This window comes from Octodon degus, unplaced genomic scaffold (genome assembly GCF_000260255.1).
Source record: "Octodon degus isolate 3935 unplaced genomic scaffold, OctDeg1.0 scaffold00059, whole genome shotgun sequence".
In the NCBI taxonomy this organism is placed as follows: Eukaryota; Metazoa; Chordata; class Mammalia; order Rodentia; family Octodontidae; genus Octodon; species Octodon degus.
The window spans coordinates 6,244,858-6,252,123 of NW_004524635.1; the positions used below are offsets into that span (position 1 = coordinate 6,244,858).

General features: G+C 38.1%; 1 pseudogene; it reads right to left on the reverse strand.

Moving 5' to 3' along the window:
- Positions 1-6,910: 6,910 nt before the first annotated feature.
- The window catches only part of LOC101592689, a 956-nt pseudogene continuing 600 nt past the window's right edge, over positions 6,911-7,266 (reverse strand).

Sequence of the window (7,266 nt, forward strand, 5' to 3'; positions counted from 1 at the left end):
CAGTTCTAAAAGCATTTCTTTTAGCTCATTCATTATTTAGAAGATTTTTTTTGTTTAATTTTCAAATGCAGGGTTTTCTTTGGATATTTATTTCCATTATGGACTGTTGAATTAATTTCAAGGAAGGAAAATCACACTGTATGTGGTTTTCAGCCCTTGTTTCACAAAACAGCATATGTTATTCCCTGGAGAATATTCCATGTGTTTGTTCAATATTTTGCTCTTATTAGGTTGTGTATCATTTGGGGTCCTGACAGAAAAAAGGACACTACCTAAGTGGGAAAAGAAGTACAAAGGGATGTTCACAAAGATGTGGACATGATATAGAGAAAACAATGAAACTTATAGTGCCCTAGTTCAGGGCAGTGATTGAATTTTTAGGAATCTTATGCTTAAAGGAATACATAAAGGAAGCATTTACTTTTACTTTCACTGGGAACTATCATGCAGCCAAAGGTTAATTATTGCAGCTGTGGTTTGCAATAGAGAAAGGCAGTGGAACTGCAGTGTCCTAGCAGGATGAGTGCTAGAGGAATATACACCTTGACCTAACTCTTCTTCATTCCATTTTTGACTTTTTTACCAGTGTCTTCTCTTGCTCAAATATATGGGAAACCAGAAGTCAATGGAGCAGCAGTGGTCTCTCCTTGTATATAGGATGTGGTAGAGAATAATAAAGAGTATATTTAAGAGAATACATAGAAAATATCTACAACTTGCTCCTGAACATCTTAAATTATTCTTTGCATTAATAAATGTGTTTTCAATGCAGAGCATACAAAATCCCATCAGATCATATTATCAAAGTGTTAGTTGCACTTCCATCTAAAATCTAAAATATTTACAGTGACTGCTGCTTTATGGAAGGTAGCAGGAGAAACCTTAATATAAATGTTTTGTGAATCTGGTCTTGAGACTTAGCTTTATAATCATATAACATAATCATATCTTTCATTTTCTACGATCAATTCCTGTTCTCCTCACCCCCTGCCAATATTCTGGACAGCCTCTGTTCTGTTGTAGAGGGAGAATCAAATTTTTGTTCCAGAAGAATTTGAATCTTTGCTGGTTGGATTTTTATTTCATTGCTGAAATTTTAATTGCAAAGTAGCGTTGGTCAAGGAAATTCTAAAAGACACTGTAAGGAATCACCTGAATTTCAAGCATGCTCTTTTTGTCTCTACTGGATAACAACAACCCGCTTTCTCCTTGGTTTTATAACACCAGACATTCAGAGTACATTACCACCTTATGAAGTTGAAAGGGAAATTCTAACTGATTCTTCTACCCTCAGATTTGATTCTCTTTGATTCAACACATGCCATACAACTGTAGGTGTAAACTCAATGCTATTTAAGAGCATGACTTTTAAAAATGTTCTGACTTATACCACAGCTTGAGAGATATTTGAATGAATTTGCATTAGTCATTTTTAGCTCTTCCTACTTTAATATTGAGAAAATAGACTGTTGACTATTTATTAAGTTAATGGTAGCATGTATTCAATTAGCGAGAGTACTATAATTTTATTTTTAAGGGGACTAATGTTCTGGTATTGATTGCTATATGCACTGAATCTGATCAGGTAAAATATGAGCACTGATACAATATCTCAGTTGGTAATTAGTCCAGTCCTCTTCACGTGACATGTGTGAATGATGTTAATAGCATGTAAATTCTGTGGCTTTCTATGGTGTGGCTTTAAATGTGACACACAGGTCTTTCTGTGGCTCAGCACTCCCTGCATGTTGCTTAGTAGGTAGACTGGAATATGATCCTTGTGATCACTACCCACTTAAATGAGAGTCACTTGAATGGAGCTAAGGGAGTTTTGAAAAATGTTAACAAAGCCATGTGTTTTCTTAAAATAGTTTTGAGTTTTCTAGGACAGAACACAGATTCCTTATTTTGCCTGATGTTAATATTATTGGCCATGCTGCTACTGCCGAACTGTCATCCTGTGCTCATTCTGGAGTGTTTTAGCACATAGATGAGGTTGAAAGTAATTGTAGATAATGTTACTGAAGCAATATGTAATTCCTTCTTATGAATTATTCATATCAATACCTATTTCTGCAGCACTGAGTACTGCATAAAATGTTGCATGATGTATATGTAAATGTGTTTATCATATTTCATTTCTGTGTACTGTTTGGAAATTATTTGGTGAAAAAGTCCTATCCTAAAACAAACAGAAACCTCTTTATTCTCATAGAAAGATTTTTCGCTTTCAAAAGTATTAATCATTTGAGCAACAGACATCTATTTTTTATATTTCCTTCATAATTTTATCATTTTGAGTCATTATTAAAAGTGTTAAAACTAGGTTTATTTTCTTCCCGCTTACTTTTCTCCTCAAGGAATTGTTGAAAGAATATTGCTGCTATTTCTAACAGAGACACTGCATTTATTATTAAATTTTGTGTGAATACATAGATGCACAAGGTAAGAAACTCATACAAGTAACTATCTAATTTTATGCCCATCAGGATTGCATGTTGTATTTCTGGTGTTACATTAGTACTATCAAGGTGTAATGGGGTCAACAAAACTCTTCAGTCAAGAAGTTGTGAGTTTTAATCCATGTTCTGCCACTGGAATTTTCTGCATCTGAGGTCCTGGTAATCCTTTTCTCTCACCTTAATCTCAAATATAGGTATTTGCTGCTTTCATAAGATAAAAAGCTATAAACACCCATAGCAGAGAAAGTAAAATCAGAGAGTTGGTTGGCAAGAGAGAGTTCATATACTTCCGATGCTTTATGTTGAGTTTTCTAGGGCCCAAGACCTAGAAAAAGGATTCTCAGTCCTTTCCTTTCCTGGTTGCTAGATGAAACAATGTCTTCAAGGTCTGAAGTTCTATCCTCAGTTTTGTTTAAATGGTTTTGCTAGATTTTAACTGAAATGTTAATTTCTTGGCTATCTCCTTGAATCTGTTTCATGTGTTCTAATTCTTTCTTATGTTGCTCATTCAAGGTTTCTTTAATTTTTCTATATTCCTCTTTTTTAAAATCTATGTTTTCTTTAGATATGCTGAGCAATTCTTTCATTATGGTTGTCATTTTTTTCTTTTCTTTTCTTTTTCTTTTTTGCCCAAGAGATTTCCAAGTTGGAAATCGATCATATGTGGGAGGGCAGGACGAGGCCAGAGTGCCTAAAGAAGTTAAGCTACCTCAGTATTTTTTTTTTTTTAAATTTAGTGGCGTCTACAGGGTCTCACTATACAGATTGGACTCAGAGTGATTCTACTGTTTTCAGCTTCCCAAGAGTACCACCACACCCAGTCTCAATCACATCTCAGTGTGCCCTGGGGGTGGGGCTGGCATGGCATGCTGGGGATTGAACCCAGGACTTTGCGTCTGCCTAAACAGGCACTTTAATCTGCTGAGCTATCTGGCTCGCCCATAAGCTTCCTCAGTCTTGAGAAAAACATCCTGCTTTGACCTTATTGGCTATTAGGCACTAGGCAACCTTGTGTCTCCTGATACTAACTTTTCAAAGGTTAATAAATGTCTCTACTGTTGTTCTTTGGGTCCTTTGCCATCAGGCAAACAGACCACCACCTGACCTCAGTTATTACCTCTTGTCTTTATTATATAAATCCTCTCACCATTTTCTCCCAGATTTCTGATCTGATTTTTTTCTATAGCCTCCTAGAGCTGTTTGTTTGCTTCAGTTGTTATCATGTCAGAAATTTCAGGTGTATGCTTTTCAATTTCTTCTACACTGATGTCTCCTGGACTTGGTCTGGTTGGGCTAGAGGTCTGAGATTGCATTTTGATCCCTTGTCCTGCCATTTTGTATGTCAAAAACTACTCATTTTGTTTTCCATGATGATCCTCGTGAGTTTGGTTGAGGTACCTATATCACTTATATCAAGATCTCTCTAGAAAAGTCTATCCTTCAGGAATATCTTCCATGTGTAGAAGATTCTTGGTTTGTGTCTGTCCCAAGATCCTACTCTTCCAATTAATTGAATAGTATGCGGTTTCTGTTTACCTGAGTCGGCATTCTTCACATGTAGGGCTATGGTGAGGTTATTATCCCTGAGCTTCCTGGTAGTATTGCAGAAGGAGAACAACTGATAGAATATACTGGGAGTGGCTGAATTTGGAAATTGATCATATGTGGGAGCACAGGACAAGGCCAGAGTGCCTAAAGAAGTCAAGCTACCTCAGTCTTGAGGAAAAACACCCTGTCTGGACAATTTTGGCTATTCATCACTAGGAAACCTTGTGTCTTCTGATAGTACCTTTTTTTTTTTGTAGAACTGTGGATTGAACTCAGGCCCTTGCGCTTGCCAGGCAAGCCCTTATTCTACTGAGCTATCTCTCCAGCCCCCTTTATTTTTTATTTTCTGATAGTAACTTTGCAAAGGTATAAATAAATGTCCCTACTATTATTCTTCAAATTTTTTCCCAATCAGGCAAACAGACCAGCACCTGACATCAGCTTTTATCTCTTCTCTTTATTTTCTATATCCTTTCACCATTTTCTCCCAGGGACCACTGAAAGAACAGTGAATCTCTACAACAACAGACATGACATCATAGCTACTATTGTACAATTAACAATAATGACAGCATCAAACACAATTTACAAATTGGCAAATGGTAGCTATTGATTTTGTACTGTAGACCATATAGAGCAAAGTCTAGAGCTATATAACAAACCAATTACAAATTAGGAGTTTTTATACAAAGTATTTCCCCTGTTAGAGTGGATTTTTATCTTGGGTTCCTCAATATGAGCTGGTTGCTGAATCCTGGGTGCTTTCCACACTGGATGCGTGCCTCATGGTGGATAAGTCAGGTACCTGAGTTACTCTAGACCAAGATTCCCACAGTGGAGGAGAGGTGATGGGTAGGGTTTTTCTCCTCCTGAATGACTCACTGAAGTTCCTGAAGTGGTGAAAAGGTGGTGGGTAGGGTGTATTTTTTCCTGTGTTTGACTTTATTTTTTTTTTTTATTATATTATGGTAAGCATATTTGAAATTGCACTTGTAACAGTGGCAGAAATGGAAAATGTGATTGGTTTTCAAAGTTTAACTGTGTTTTTATTCTGCAGAATTACTCTTGGGCTGGTGAGATGGCTCAGTGGTCTAAAGCACCTACTTAGAACAAGCTTAGCAAAGCACAGGGACCACGGTTCAATCCCCCAGCACCACATGCCAGCCAGCCCTGCCCCCTGGTGGGCTGAGCTGCCCCCCCCAAAATAAATAAAAAAATAAAAAAAAATTACTCTTAAAACATACAAAGATTTCTAGGGTAAAGACTGTGGTTTACCTATGGGGTAGTCAGTACTCTGAGATATACCACTTTGGTAGCTCCTTACTTAGAAGATAAAAGGCAAGATTTTCACCATTGTAGGAGGTTGTTATGAGGTGGGAATATAAACTTATTCTGTTATACTAAATTGGGAGTTTGGCAATTTCTCCAAGCCATGATGTATACTAGGGGCTCATAGGAGAAGTGTTGGCCCTTGGTTAAAAAAGGGACAGGGAATTACCTCAACCACATAAATGGAAAAAGTAGAAAAACCTGGACATTGGGGCCAGGGAGATAGCTCAGTAGAATAAGCACTTTCCTAGCAAATGCAAGGGCCTGAGTTCAATCCCAGTTCTGAAAAAAAGAAAAGAAAAGAAAAACTTGGATATCAAGGTTGAGCCAAGAGAAGCCAGTTTTAGTAGGTAGTACTTGCAAAAAGTGATTAGCCAAGAAAAGAGAAAAACCTCCTTCCCCAAGGTTTAAGTGGTCACTAATTGAGAACAGATGTCTGCAGTAATGCAGTCATTTCCCAAAAATCACTGGCATCAACCTCAAGCACCATTGCCTTATGTTATTTTTCTGTTGTTCCAGGGACAAAATGTCTTATGCCCAAATTAAAGAGGCAAGGGTCAGCCAAATACCTTAGGGGATTAAAGTACCTGCAAGCAGGCACAGGGCCTGGGGTTTCGATCCCAGGGTCCATCATGCCAGTCCTGCCTCTGGGGCATGCTGAGACAACAATTGAAACTGGGTATGGTAGCATGTGCGCCTGTAATCCCAGCTCTTGGGAGGCTGTAAACAGGCAGATCACTATGAGTCTGATGTAGTAGTGAGACCCTGAACACCCTGTAGACCCTTCCCCCCCCCCAAAAAAAAAAACCCACAAATTAAAGAGGCAATGGTTTATTTAGCTTAAAGTTTTTGGAAGTTTTAGTCCATAATCCACGGCAGAGTGGCATGGCTTAGGGGCAACAGTTCAAGGTGGTAGAAGACAGCAAAAGTAACAGGAGGAGAAATGGAGGATCCAGCCTCTTTTCCTTCTTTATATTGTGTGCAGGTTACCCGCTCTCAGGTGGGTGTAGTACACCATCTCCCTGCCATTCTCCTGCACAAGCTCAGGATGTTGACAAAGTGAGGACATTGGTCCCTGCTAAGTCACTTAGTTAAACTTTGAATCTTCTCAAGTTGACACAATAAACAACATCCTAGTGTGATAAGGGAATGTCCTCTAATTCCAGGATGTAGAACTGCTGAGTTACTTAGTTAAGCTTCTAGACATCTCAATTTGGTATCATGTATCCACTATAACAACTCTGGAGACAAGTTTAGGTGTCTGTAGCAGAGGAGACACAGTGCCATGTTTTGACAGAGATGTAGTGAGTAAGCCCAACTTTCAAGGAGCTTTTCCAGGTATCTAGATAGATAAAAAATAATAGCCTATTTGAGTATCAATGCAAAAGAAAATCTATATTTTGTTATCAATAATTGAGGTCTTAGCTATACTTTGTCATCAAAAATTGGCATGGTTTCAAATTTTGAGGACATTCTTCTTTCCTTTTTTTTTTCTTTAGGAGAGGAAAAAGTATGTAAGTTTATTTTATACAGTTGGAAGAAAAATAAATTTGAGAGGAAGTAGATAAAATTTAGTATGGTCTCATATGCCCTGCAGGAGGTGGTGCCTGATTTGGAGGGGTAATTGCTATGTCCAAGTAATTGCCTATTTGGAACTTCTGTGACTGCAGAGTCATGGAACCATCTGCCCCTTTCTGTCAGACATGGTGCTGCTAATCTTAACTCGATAGCCAGGTCTTTTAAGATCCATGAAAACAATTGTGAAATTGAAGTGTGTGGCCCCCCCCCCTTTTTTTTTTAGCTTCAGGCTTGCCTTCCTTCCTTCCTTCCTTCCTTCCTTCCTTCCTTCCTTCCTTCTTCCTTCCTTCCTTCCTTCCTTCCTTCCTTCCTTCCTTTTTTTTCCTATATTTTAGGGAAGGGTCTACTG